General features: G+C 41.5%; 1 pseudogene; it reads left to right on the top strand.

The window, feature by feature from the left end:
• Positions 1-2,020: 2,020 nt before the first annotated feature.
• On the top strand, positions 2,021-11,234 carry LOC148116524 (olfactory receptor 9G4-like; annotated as a pseudogene).
• Positions 11,235-14,056: the final 2,822 nt, after the last annotated feature.

Genomic DNA, 14,056 nt, shown 5'->3' with positions numbered 1-14,056 from the left:
ATGAAGTCTGTTGTTCCCATCCAGCTGCCTTCCAGATGTGTCTTGTGAGATGCTGATATAAGTATATTTAAAAACAAATAGTTGTACAGATAATCCTCAACTTTCGACCATCATTCAGTCCAAAATAGATATTACTAAGTGAGTTTTTCCTATTTTATGATCTTCCTTGCCACAGTTGTTAAGTGAATCACTGCACTGTTAAGTTAGTAACATGGTTGTTAAGTGAATCTGGCTTCTTCATTGATTTTACTTGTTAGAAGATTACAAAATGTGATCATGTGACCCCAGGACAGTAGGAACTGTCATAAATATGAGTCAGTTGTCAAGCATCTGAATTTTGATGACAAGATCCGGGGATGCTGCAATGGTCATAAGTATAAAAAATGGTTGTAAGTCGTTCTTTTCAGTGCAGTTACAACTTTGAATGAACTGTTGTAAGTCGAGGACTACCCACACAACATTTCCCTTCTTTGTTTCTTTCAGACTGAAATTCCATCCATTGTTGTAAAATTCCTGTGTGCAAAACGGGCCCTTTGGAACTCATCAGGTATTTCGGCATAATTTCTTTTTTTCCCATTGGCAGTTTGTGTCAGCAGTGAAAGGCCCTGCCAAATCCCCTGTTCCCTCATCACATCCTCCCCGATGGTGGACTTACCAAGTTTTATGCTTCCCCTCCCAGCTATGAATTCCACCCCTCACCTACATGTTGTTGCAGTCTGAGTAGTTCTTAGGCTTTGTTGTTTCCCAAGCCAACAAGAGACCTTCTTCTCCATCCCACCCTGATCAGCTGTTATTGGATGATTTTGTCTTAATTTGGAATGGTATATAGTGCTATAGATGCTATATTGCAAGCCATCACCCTTTTCTTCCTCTGATGAAATTAAGCTTTTAAAAATATTGAGATTGTTTATTATATTGATTTAAGCTGATTTTAGAATAGAATAGAATAACAGAGTTGGAGGGGACCTTGGAGGTCTTCTAGTCCAACCCCCTGCCTAGGCAGGAAACCCTACACCACTTCAGACATATGGTTATCCAACATCTTCTTAAAAACCTCCAGTGTTGGAGCATTCACAACTTTTGGAGGCAAGTTGTTCCACTGATTAATTGTTCTAACTGTCAGGAAATTTCTCCTTAGTTCTAGGTTGCTTCTCTCCTTGATTGGTTTCCATCCATTGCTTCTTGTCCTGCCCTCAGGTGCTTTGGAGAATAGCTTGACTCCCTCTTCTTTGTGATAGCCCCTTATATATTGGAACACTGCTATCATGTCACCCCTGGTCCTTCATTAAACTAGACATATCCAGTTCCTGCAATAGTTCTTCATTTTATAACACTATGATGTGCTTTAAAGGCAGTAATGTGTCTCTGAAGCACAAAAATGGAGGAAGCCCTCTGCCTTAGTGTGCAAAACATGGAGCTTGTATTCCTTTCAGGTCCAAAGTACTGCTCTCATTTTCTTGCCCTTGATTGATTCTCTTTTTCCAACTTGGGCCATTCCCTGATCAGGATTACTCATCTGTTTCAGCCACAGACATAGTGCGAACTGCTTCACTAATAAAAGCCTTTCCTCAACAGAGTTGGAGGTTCAGACACTGAGGCAGAGAACCTATCACAATCCTTAACCCTTTCCCTTCTCTGCACCTCTCCAGTTGCTGCTTCTCTTGTTTACACCCTGAGTCATTTAACTGTTTCTTAATTTCATTCCCCTATCCACCCATCCTCTGTAACATTTTTCTAGATGACAATTGTTGCCTATACTCATCACAATACTCAGTCAGATAAGGTGAGGAAAAATCATGTAGTACATTCAATTCATTTTAAATATTGTGGATGTATTTATGGAATGTTCTAGAAACTACAAGGAAAACCAGTTTGCAGCAAAATTAGCCACAGCATATTGAATATGTCAGAGGGTTTTTCAACATATTCTTCAAAATCATAACATGAATTTTTTGTTGTGGGACTGAAAACTGCAAACATTTACTTCTCTTTCAACTATAAACAGGTTACACTTTTGAAAATGATGGAAGTGGAAGGCAATTGGACCCTGGTCACTGAATTTGTCTTGGTTGGTTTTACAACAGATCCGTTTCTACGAATGATCTTCTTTGTGCTGTTCTTGGCATGCTATACCTTAACGCTGACTGGGAACCTGGGTCTCATGTCCTTGATCTACCTAGATTCCCGCTTGCACACACCCATGTACCTCTTTGTGGGCAGCCTTTCCTTCCTGGATGTCTGGTACTCCTCGGTCTATACTCCTCGGATCTTGTCTGACTGTGTGTCCACGAACAACCACATGTCCCTTGCTGGTTGTGCAGCCCAGTTCTTCTTCTCTGCTGGATTAACCTTCACTGAATGCTTCTTACTGGCCTTCATGGCCTATGACCGCTTTGTGGCCATCTGCAACCCACTCCTTTACGCCATTGCAATGCCCAAGAAGCTATGTGTTCAGCTAGTAATGGGGTCTTATGTAGCTGGCTTTGCCAATTCAATTGTACACACTGGTAACACCTTCCGCCTATGCTTCTGTGGTAGTAATATCATAAACCACTACTTTTGTGATGTACTACCACTTGTGAAGATGGCCTGTGATGACACATGAGTGCATGAACTCATCCTGAAAGCTACCATTGGTTGTAATTTGCTAGTAACCACAGCTATCATTGTGAGCTCCTACATTGGTATTGGGGCAGCCATAGTCCGCATCCGCTCTGCTGAAGGGAGACGCAAAGCCTTCTTCACTTGTTCAGCTCACCTGGTCTCAGTCACTCTCTTTTATGGCTCCATTCTCATCATGTACTCCAGGTCCAATTCTCAACACAGTCCCAATTGGGACAAGGTAAATGCATTGTTCTACACAGTAATCAACCCGCTTGTCAATCCTTTGATTTACAGTTTACGCAACAAAGATGTGAAGGCAGCCTTCAAGAAAGTCTGGGGGAGATTTGTAGCACACAAAAGAATGGCACTGATGTATTATTTATTCAAATTAGATTGCAGATGCAGAACTTAACCTCTACTCTATAATAAGAGCCTGCCTTCCTTCCTTCCTTCCTTCCTTCCTTCCTTCCTTCCTTCCTTCCTTCCCTCCCTCCCTCCCTCCCTCCCTCCCTCCTTCCTTCCTTCCTTCCTTCCTTCCTTCCTTCCTTCCTTCCTTCCTTCCTTCCTTCCACAGTGGAGAGAGGCAGCATGTCCTCAAAATGTCCAAACTCACTTCTTTTAATAGCTAATTGTTTGCCATGAATGCATCTTCCCTCATCTTTTCCTATCTGATAGCATCCTCAAAGTTATGATACACAAGCGAAGAAAAAAAATTAGGTAGACAGAATCTAAATGAAATTACTGGATGAGCATAAGAAAATTTGTGTATGGGAAATACTAATGGAAGAAAAATTATGCCTACCTTTCTCTCAATCTCTACCCACAGTTTGAAAATTAGAATAGGGTTTCTCACAACCACATTCACATGCTCATTCACTTCTTGAATTGGGAGAAATGCATTCCAGCCTTAATTGTATTGATTCAACACCTGAGGGCTATCCAGTCTTAGGAATCCTGCCAGCAAGTCCTTCTAGATTTCACATGGGCTAATTTAAGCACAGCCATTCATGCATTTCCCCAACTTCATCTCCTCTTCCTGCAAGTACCACTGTCTGGCATGAAAGACAATCAGAAATTCTCCTTTTTAAGCGAAGGTTGGGTAGGGTTGATTTACTGTAGTTAGTACCTGGATATAACAATTAGCCACCTATCAAGTTACCAAAATGACAGATTGGACTCACATTGTACTGTACTCAGTGCCTATAGTCTGAAATTTCCCATGGATAGAAAATAGAAGAATGTACAAGTAGCTCCTCCATCTCTCCTGAGACTAAGGAAGAGACACCTATACCATAAGCACTAAGGGAGGGGTCTGCAACCTTAAGCACTCAAAGAGCCATTTGGAGCCATTTCCCACAGAAAAGAAAACACCAGGAGCCACAAAACCTGGGTGGGCGTGGCCAACTTGATGTCACTCACTTCCACCAGTCACATGACTCCCCCTAGCCATGCCTACCCAGCCGGTCATTAGGGCAGAGAACCAGTTGTTAAAAAACACCGGGAACCACAAAACCCTTTTGACATTTCTCTCTCTCCCCTCCCTCCCATCTCTCTCCCCACCCACCCCCCCCCTCTCTCTCTCTCTCTCTGCCTTGGCCACTTCTCCATTCCCTGCCATCGCCCTTACCAGGCCAGGCAAGGAGTGACTGGCAGGGGAGGGCGAGGGGCAGGGCCAGCCAGTGGTGGGATCACCAACAGGGAGCCACAGCAGAGTGCCCAAAGAGCTGCATCTGGCTCTGGAGCCACAGGTTGCTGATCCTTGCACTAAGGCTTCCAGAGAAAACTGCTTCATCAGAAGAGGACTAGCCTTCTTTTTAAATTACAGATCTCCCTTTTTAAAAAAAGAGCAGGAACTGAGTTTATATGGAATCTAATACTGTATAAATGCATTCCAACAGATGCTTCACAGGCACCTGTTTTTCTTGCAGCAACAGACAAAATGGCAGAGAGAAGATGCTACTGCCCACAGGGGAGGAACAGCCTGAAGGGGGCAGAAAAGGAGGGGCTAGCAGGATCAAGATGAACCCTTAGTAGGAGGCAGAACAGAAGGTGAAGAGAGCCATGAGAAATCCTTGGAAAAATTATCCAGAAATGGTTATGGAAATAAAATTGTGCTAAATCAGGAAAATATAGTGTTGGAGGAAATATCCAGGTCTAGTTCCAATCTGGGAGAAAGGCACTGGAAATAAAATGGAGGCTGGAGGCTGATTGGAAAGAAAGGTTCCAGTTATTGATACCAACCACATGTGATTCAGGGCCAGCTGACAAAATGGAGTTTAGAGTGGGTGGGTTTTTATACCTTCTGTTCCTATGGGGGTCATATGGGAGTTATGTAGGGGTCATAGCTGGCTCTATAGGTAAAAGAGGAAATGCAAATCCTTGGTGTTTGTCTGAGCTAATTTTGTCAACCTTTTGTTTGTTGCTTATCTGAGTTTCTGTCTTGACCCAGTCTTTCTGAATGGATTACCAAATCGGCATTTCTAAAAGCTGGCCTCCTCAGTTTCTGCTTGGGGCAGGGAAGCTGGGGCTGATTTCTGCCTCCCTTAAGATTTTTTAATTTCTCCTTTAGGGGAAATATTTTATCCTGGCTTTTTAATATTTCCCGGAATATTCCATTCTTGGGGGGCGGGGGGGGGGCTTCCCACAATAGGAAAGAAACTCAGATTGGCTTCACAATTATTAATTGGGTATAAGAGGGAGAGAAGTGAAAACACAGTCTGACATCTATGGTTGTGTTATTATATAGCCCCTTTCAATAAAGTAGAGTTCCAGTCAAACCTGTGGAGTCTGTTTTGTCACTTGGCCTATCCTGAAGGGATGACATAAGGTGAAGTGGGAAAGAATTTGGTGGAAATGGAATTGTGAGTTGGGAAGGGGGTTTCTGGGAGATTGAGGGCAGGCCAGAACATCATTGTTTTGATGGGTAAGGGAGATATGATAGAAGATAAGGGGATGGCTCTCAGGGAAAAGGCCCCAAATACATTGTTCTGGTCAACAGACCTTTGAGGACCTGGGTTTTCAACTGCTGCTGGTGAATGCTAAATTAATTTGTTATAAGGCTGTCCTCATCTGTGACTTTGTCACAGGAGATGGGGGTGGGGGACTAACCCTAGTTTATAATGCTGAAACTTGGCTGTTCTTGGAAAGAGGTGTTCTCCTCTCAAACATATGGAAGCCTTATGCTTAGCAGACATTGAGTCTGCAGGCACTCATATCTGGTGCTGCAACTTACAAGGAGACTGGTGTTTTCCCTTCATCACACAAGTGGTAGAGAACAATGTAGTTTTCTAATTTATTCTGAATAAATGTACTTGAAGATGAAATAAACAGGAAAATCAGAAATATATTTTTGGATTTATAATCAATGACAAGCACCCTTCTGAGAATATTGCCTAGAAAATCACATGGACTTGTTTCTGCAATCCAGGAGTCAAACCGGATTCTGGCAGGTGGGATGTTGGGGGTTGTCATTGGAAGCCTGTAGGAGGATTAAATATTCTCAAGAATTTCTTCAACCTTTTTGCACCAATGAAAAATTAAACTGCAAGTACAGCGAAACAGTCTATGGTCAAGGAACATCTTCTATCACAGTGGCTTGAGAGCTTATTTTGCAGAATATCCCTCTGTCAATTGAGGAAAGAAACAAAGACCTTCCTATCCTGCAGCTATCAATGATATCTGTTGGAAGAGTCCTTTGTCTCTCCCCTCTCTCCCTTCAAAACACTTGACACAACTTATTTTTAAATTCAGGTTTAAAAAAAGTTTGAGCAGTTTTTAATTTTGTTCTTGTTGTTGCCTCAGTTGGGACATATTATCATCTCTGGTGGCTATGCCGAAGGGCAAAACAATACTGGCAACAAATTAAAACAATGATTGAAGAAACCACGAAACAAAAACTGGAAATGAGGCCGGAAACCTTTTTATTGGGAATAATCACAGCACAATATACCAAAGAAATAAAATATCTGATCATCCATATCCTCACAGCAGCACGTATACTCTTTGCCCAACATTGGAAATCTGAACAGTTACCCACAGAAGACAAAATAATAGCTAAAATTACAGAATGTGCAGAATTGGATAAGCTCACAAAAGAAATACAAGAGAAAGATGATACTGATTACTATTTAGTATGGCAAAGATGGTACAGCTGGCTGGAGGCAAAAATAGGAATATAAAGATGATTTTCGACTATTCAATAGAAATGCATAGAAGTAAATAAGGAGTCAATTATATATATAATTATATAACCAAGTAAACAGGTGACTGTAGATATTGATACAAATAGAAATATGAAAAATAACCCACCGTTGTAGTAACTTCTAAGAGTCAGTCATTGGACTGAATTGATGTTTGTTCGTTTTGTATGTTGTTTCAATGTATTTATGTTGGTTTTGTTTTTTCTTTTTATTATTAATAAAAATTATTAAAAAAAATAAATAATAATTTTGTTCTTGTTGTTGCCTCAGTTGTTATTACTGTCTCATAGGCAATACTTGTCACTGCGTTAAGTGTTTGCCAGCTGAGCATTCATCCTGAGATTTACGGTAGCTAGCCTGAGAGTGTTATCACATCTCTATGGCGATAGAGATAAGACTGGTTGTGTGAGAGCTACTGCGCATGTCTACATTCTTTCTTTCCTAACTTCCTGATTTTTCCTTTGTCCGTCTGTGTGAGATAAAACTGCCGGTAACGATGTAGTTAGCTAGTTTGTTTTACTTTTATAATAAAATGTTTCTTAGAATATATACTTCGGGTTTTCTTTCTTTTAGAGTATGTGCCATGGAAAACAAGGTCCAGTCACCTCTAATTAATTACAGTTTCCCCAGGGGGGGAAACAAAGCTGATTCACGCTTCGACAATGGTAGCAGAGTTTGGCTTGATTTATTTTGTTTTCCTTGGATGTTACTCAACTGATAAGCGAATAGGCTATTTAGGCAATTAGTTTTCAGCAACTGCGGAACGCTGATTATTTATTGCAAATATGCCAAGAAAGAAAACGAAAACGAAAACACAGTCTGCTGAAGACATAGATATCTCTGATGAAGAGGCGAAAAGAATTTTAAAGAGGCTTTCAACTTTTCGAACACCGCTTGCTTCAGCAACCAGAATTGATGGAGGTGCTGTTGGGGGAGGTGCTGCTTTTGAAGAAGATGTGCTGAGGTCAGTGACGCCCACTTATCTTTCTTCATGCCCCCAATTAGTTCCTATCGAAGCTCAGAAATTTGAAAGGCTTGGTGCCAAACCTAAAATTGCACAAGCGGCTGGGTTTTCTTTACCCACAGAGAGAGATGAAATTCATTATTCTCCTACCCCTGAAGAAACTCTGCATGAGAAGGCTATGAAAAGTTATCGTGATCAAATAGAGTTTCTAGAACATGAGCTGCACAAGGCAAAAGCATTTGTTTCTATACTCAAGCCAGATAAGAGGGACTCTCGTCTTTTTCAAATTCCTGAGACCTCCATCTTATCTTCTCCCTCGAAGCCAAAGCCACACACACAAGTGGGTATCGTGTCAGGCAAATCAGAACAGAGAGCTGTGTACACGTCACATGTGCCTAGTGATGTTGTCCCTTCTCAGATTTCACACTATGTTGATAGAGAAGAAAGGTTTTCTGTGATGCCTGAAACTGCAGCACCACCTGCTGGCGAAAGCAATTTACAAGATAAAGCTGAAATGCACACAACAATGCAACAACAGTTAAGAAAGTTGCATCGGACTTTATCAGCCATGTCCCTGGCTCAATCAGGTCTGCAGGCTGCAACGCCACATGTGTCTCCACAGGCTCAATCATCAGCATCCCCTGGTGGTGCTGATGACTTTTTTGTCCAAATTCCTAATTTAGATGGGGCACAACAACGCTTAATGCAGCAAAGACAAGTGCCAGCGTCTCCAGCAGGCCATTTTAATATGGCAGCTCATGCACAAGTGGCAGCCAGAATACAGCAGCAACAGATTGAAGTACAACAACCACAAGTCCAAATACACCAGCCTCAGGTTCAACTACAAGTGCCTTTAGCTGCACAGCCCGCTCAGCCAGGACCAGCGGCTGTTCCAATGGTACCACAGGTGTTTCCTCAACAGGCATCTTCTATTGTTCCACTGGCTGGTGATTCAAGATTAAAGCGTTCAGGACTAAATTATAAGGTTTGGGTCAGTGAGGTTGGACTTTTGCTCCGTAGAGAAGGTACCGATTCCATGGTGTTTAATCCTCCTGACCAGCCATGGACTCCTGCAATAAGAGACTTAGATACTAAAGCATGCACAACATTATTGATGTCCATGGATACTGAACTGCAGGTTACTTTTCCACCTGATGCAACTGCCCAACAAATTTGGGCCCAATTGGAAACATGCTACCGGCCTGTTTCAATTGAACCTACATTTTTGCTCTTGTCTGAGTTCCATGGTTCGAGATTAAAACCTGGTGAATATATTGGAGAACATTTAACTAAAATGAAAGGAATGAGAAAGGAATTGGGCGAAAGAGGCTATAATATTGATAATTTTCAAATGATCAGCATTATTATTAACTCATTGAATTATGAATGGAAAGATGCCATTACAAAGATTAATCAAGTGCCTACTGCTCAACGCACAGTAGATCATGTGTGCAGAATTTTAACCGAAGAAGAGGCATTTATGTTTGCCACACGACATTTGAGAGGACCACCCGCATCAAGAGCTCCAGCGAGGCGTCCCTTCCGAGGAAGAGCCTATGTTCCAAGGATGCCAAGATGCTACATCTGTAATCGTGTGGGACATGCCACCCGGGATTGTCCCCAACGATTTCCAGCTCCCGTTACGTACCAGCCCAGAGGAACAGACTCCAGAGGAGGTAGAGGCAGAGGCGGAAGACAAGGTCGTCGTGGTCCAAGGCGTGATCCACAAGCTCCACTCGCCACATTGGCTTTAATCAATGATCCACAACCTTGTCCAGAATACGACAGACAACTTCTGTGGACTTTGGGTAGTGGCGCAGCATTGCATGTTACCTACAGAAAGGAACTTTTTACAGAGATGCATGAGCCCGAACCTGAACTACGTGAACTTTATTCTTTTTCCAATCATCCTTGTCAGGTCATAGGAAAAGGAACTGTTTATGTTGAAGAGCTCGATGCATTCATTCCTGATGTTTATTATATACCAACAGCAAATAGTAGTTTGCTTAGTCAGAGACACTTGTCTAGAGTATTAAAGTTCCAGGTCCACCACCTCGAAAAAGCAAGTTATATAGTTAAAAATGGAGATATTGTTGCTGAAACCATGTTAATTGGTGGTGTTTATTACATAAAGCCAAAGTCTAAACCGCAAGCACAGGCAAGTATACAAAGAGGAGAGCACAGGCCAAGAGAGAGATGTTCCAGAGAGAGATCCTGTTGCTACTCCAAAGGCTCCAAAAGCCAACAAAAAGAAAATTAGGAAACAGGTTGCTCAGAGCAAGCCTGAGGTTCCTGACAAAACTGTTAATGTTCAAAATTCACTAACTGGTAAACCTTTGCATTACAGGTGTATCCATAAGTGGCATAGAAGATTGGGGCATGCCAGTTTCTGTGTTCTTAGGAAAATGCCGGAGTTTGCAAAAGGTTTGGATCTAAAGGGGTGTAAGATGTTTTTGGATTGTGCTGTCTGCAAAAAGGCCAATTCCAAAGCAGCAGCCATTCCAAAACGCGCTACACGCCTGTCAACACACATTTTTGATTTGGTACACACTGACATAGTAGGTCCTTTTCCACCAACACTTGGTGGTTAAAAATATTTTCTAACAATTGTTGATAATTACTCTAGATATGGATATGTATATCCTATGAAAGAAAAATCTGAGACTTTTCAGATCTTTAAAGACTTTGCCACTCTTGTCTATACCCAACATGGAGTAAGCATCGCCAGAATTCAAAGTGATCATGGTGCTGAATTCATGTCTCAGTGGTTCCAGGACTGGATGCGTAAGAATGGAATTCTTCATCAGACCTTGGCCCCTTACACACCGGGTCATAACAGCGTGGTAGAAAGACAACAAAGGGTCCTGCAAACCATGATTTGTTGTCTCCTAGAAGACGCCAACCTCAGTAACCCATACTGGGGTGAAGCTATTAAATATGCAAATTACATTGTCAACCGTACTTGGAGTAGTGTAATAAATCAGACTCCTTTCTTCATGTTGTATGGGTACAAGCCCGATCTCAAAAACCTCCATATTTTTGGTTCATATGCTATGGTGAACATTCCTTTAGCTCAAAGAAGGAAAGGAGGTCCAGCAGCAAAGAGGTTGAGATTTATGGGTATTGATGATAATTCAAAATGGAGCAAATTTATTGACTCCAAACATGTAATAGTGATTTCTCAATCCGCAAATTTTGAGGAAGATGCTGACTGGTCCAGGATTCACTCCAATGATCCTGGAGTTTATTTTCCTAGAGATTATGTTGCTGATGTCACGCAGTCTGATGATCAAGATCTACAGGCAAATGTTCCAGCCACTAGTTCTTCTCAACCTGATGTTCCGTCTTCACAAGCTGCAGATGCTGACGCTAGCGACGATGGTGAAGACGAGGATGAAACGGAAGAAGAATGGACGGTTGTTCCGAGGCGTTCCAAAAGGGCCACAAAGGGAATCCCTCCACAGTGATATTCATGGCAACTGACAAAAGCACCCTTGCCTTTGATTTGTACTGTTACACTTCCTCCTGATAAGTTCACACAAATCAAGCATCTTCCTGACTCATAGCAAGAGAAGTGGTATCAGGCAATGCAGGCTGAAATGGAAAGTCTAAAGAAACTTAAGGTGTTTACGCCTGCAAAACCTCCAGCAAACAAAAAAGTCATTGGCACTCGATGGGTCTACAGAATCAAAAAGAAGCCAAATGGTGAGTCATTGTACAAGGCCAGACTTGTAGCTCAGGGTTTCACTCAACGTTATCCTGAGGACTACACAAATACCTACTCACTGACAGTCCGAACCGAGAGTGTAAAAATTGCTTTAGCCACCGCAACTATTCTTGGTTTAGAAGTTTTCCAGTTCAATGTTGACATGGCTTATCTATATGCTGACCTGTATGAGGAGATCTATGTGAAAAGTCCTCCAGGGTTCCGACAGCAAGAAGGGGATACCTGGTTTCTACACAAAAGTCTTTATGGTCTGAAACAGTCTGGTTTAATGTGATACTTATGTCTTAGTGACAAACTAAATTCAATGGGCTTTATTAAGTCCAAAACTGATGAATGCGTGTTTACAAAAAAATCTGATAATATGTATGAGATAGTTCTTGTTTATGTTGATGATATTGTTTATATTGGTCCAAATAAGCAGGAGTGAGAATTTTGCTAAAGCTTTGCGGAGATATTTCACATTGAAATCTTTAGGTCATGTTAGCATTTATTTAGGTGTTCAGATTGACAAAACACTGAAGGGGTTTAGTCTTTCACAAGAGGATAAAATAGAGCAAATTTTGCATCATTGCAACATGAAAGATGCTAATACAGGACGCATACCCATGCAAACAGATTTTCACAACTTGACACATGAACCAAGTCCTGAGTTCGAGGATCAAACACTTTATCGTTCAGTTATTGGGTCACTGTTGTATATTAGTAGTTGGACTAGGCCTGACATTGCACTTAGTGTTAATTTTTTGTCTCGACACATAGGTTAGGCAAAACAGTTTCATTGGACATGTGTTAAGAAATTATTGAAATACCTAAAGCACACTAAACATATGAGGTTATTGTTAGAACCGACACATACTGATCATGCAGAATTATGTTGTTATGCAGATTCTGATTGGGCGAGTGACAAGAAAACATGTAAAAGTACTTCAGGTTATATGATATTCTTGTTCCTGTTTATTGACATGGGGGAAAACAGAATTTTGTTTCTTGTTCATCTACTGAAGCTGAATATGCTTGTGTTTCAGATGCATGTAATTCTCTAACATGGTTTAATGCTTTGGTCACAGATATCTGGACACACCCGAGCCAACCAATCACCGTGATGGAAGACAATGAATCTGTGGTTTATATTTCTGAATCACAGTTCACGGGTTCTAGGTCCAGACACATTGACATCCGTTACAAAAATATAAAACAATTAGTGAAACAAGGTTTTGTAAAATTGCAGTATGTTCCTACACATGATCAGATTGCTGATATGCTCAACAAACCGCTTCCAGCAGCTCAGCATGAGTATCTGCGTAAGAAGATGTGCCTTATTTGATGGTAGTACCTGATGTCCGCTCAACTGACAAAGAAGGGGTTGTCACTGCGTTAAGTATTTGCCAGCTGAGCATTCATCCTGAGATTTACGGTAGCTAGCCTGAGAGTGTTATCACGTCTCTATGGCGATAGAGATAAGACTGGTTGTGTGAGAGCTACTGCGCATGTCTACATTCTTTCTTTCCTAACTTCCTGATTTTTCCTTTGTCCGTCTGTGTGAGATAAAACTGCCAGTAACGATGTAGTTAGCTAGTTTGTTTTACTTTTATAATAAAATGTTTCTTAGAATATATACTTCGGGTTTTCTTTCTTTTAGAGTATGTGCCATGGAAAACAAGGTCCAGTCACCTCTAATTAATTACAGTTTCCCCAGGGGGGGAAACAAAGCTGATTCACGCTTCAACAATGCTGCCTCACTTTATGGTATCAACTTTCCTTCCTTCCTTCCTTCCTTCCTTCCTTCCTTCCTTCCTTCCTTCCTTCCTTCCTTCCTTCCTTCCTTCCTCCCTCCCTCCCTCCCTCCCTCCCTGGTGATCAAGAGAGCCATCTTCAAAATCTCCATATTTGTTGTTCTTGAGGGGCAATTGTTTCCCACACACATCTTCCCAGTCTTTTCCCTATCCGAAAGCATCTTCAAAATATGGTCCATAGGTGGTAAATAGAAAGAAGCAGAGCAGGCAAGATCAGAATGAAAACATTGGAGAATGATAGACTAGGCACACCGTTTCAGCCTTGGGAAAGATGAAAATGTGTCGATTAAAGGTGTGTTTAATACTTTCCCAAATATTACCGACTATTTGAAAATTACCTAAGGGCTCTTCTCTTAAAGCCCTCCTCATAGTCACATTCATATAAATGTCCCTTCACTTGTGATTATTTTAAAAAGTATACAGCCTTAATCACATTGCCCCAAAACCAAGTCCTATCCTGCCTCAGCAATCTGGCTGGACAGCCTTTACTGGTTTCATATGGGATAATTTAAAAGCAACAATGGGTGTACTCCTTCACCTTCACTTCCTCCCCTACCAAAGATCACCCATTAAGAAGAGGAAAAAAATCAGCAACTTTATTCTTTATTGAAGGGTGGAGTGGTGCTGCCTATCTGAAGGCAGGTAGCTGGGATCCAGGATTAGCCACTTTTCAACTCACCAGAGTGACAGGATAGAGCAACTGTGCCAGTAATCTGTCATTCAGTCTATTGCTGAACAGGGTGTTGTACTCTTTGCATTGGCTGAAGCA

The sequence above is a fragment of the Pantherophis guttatus genome, chromosome 1 (genome assembly GCF_059756535.1).
Source record: "Pantherophis guttatus breed Tessera chromosome 1, ASM5975653v1, whole genome shotgun sequence".
In the NCBI taxonomy this organism is placed as follows: Eukaryota; Metazoa; Chordata; class Lepidosauria; order Squamata; family Colubridae; genus Pantherophis; species Pantherophis guttatus.
Note: the sequence above shows the minus strand (reverse complement) of the source record. Positions and strands in the feature narration are given on the sequence as shown.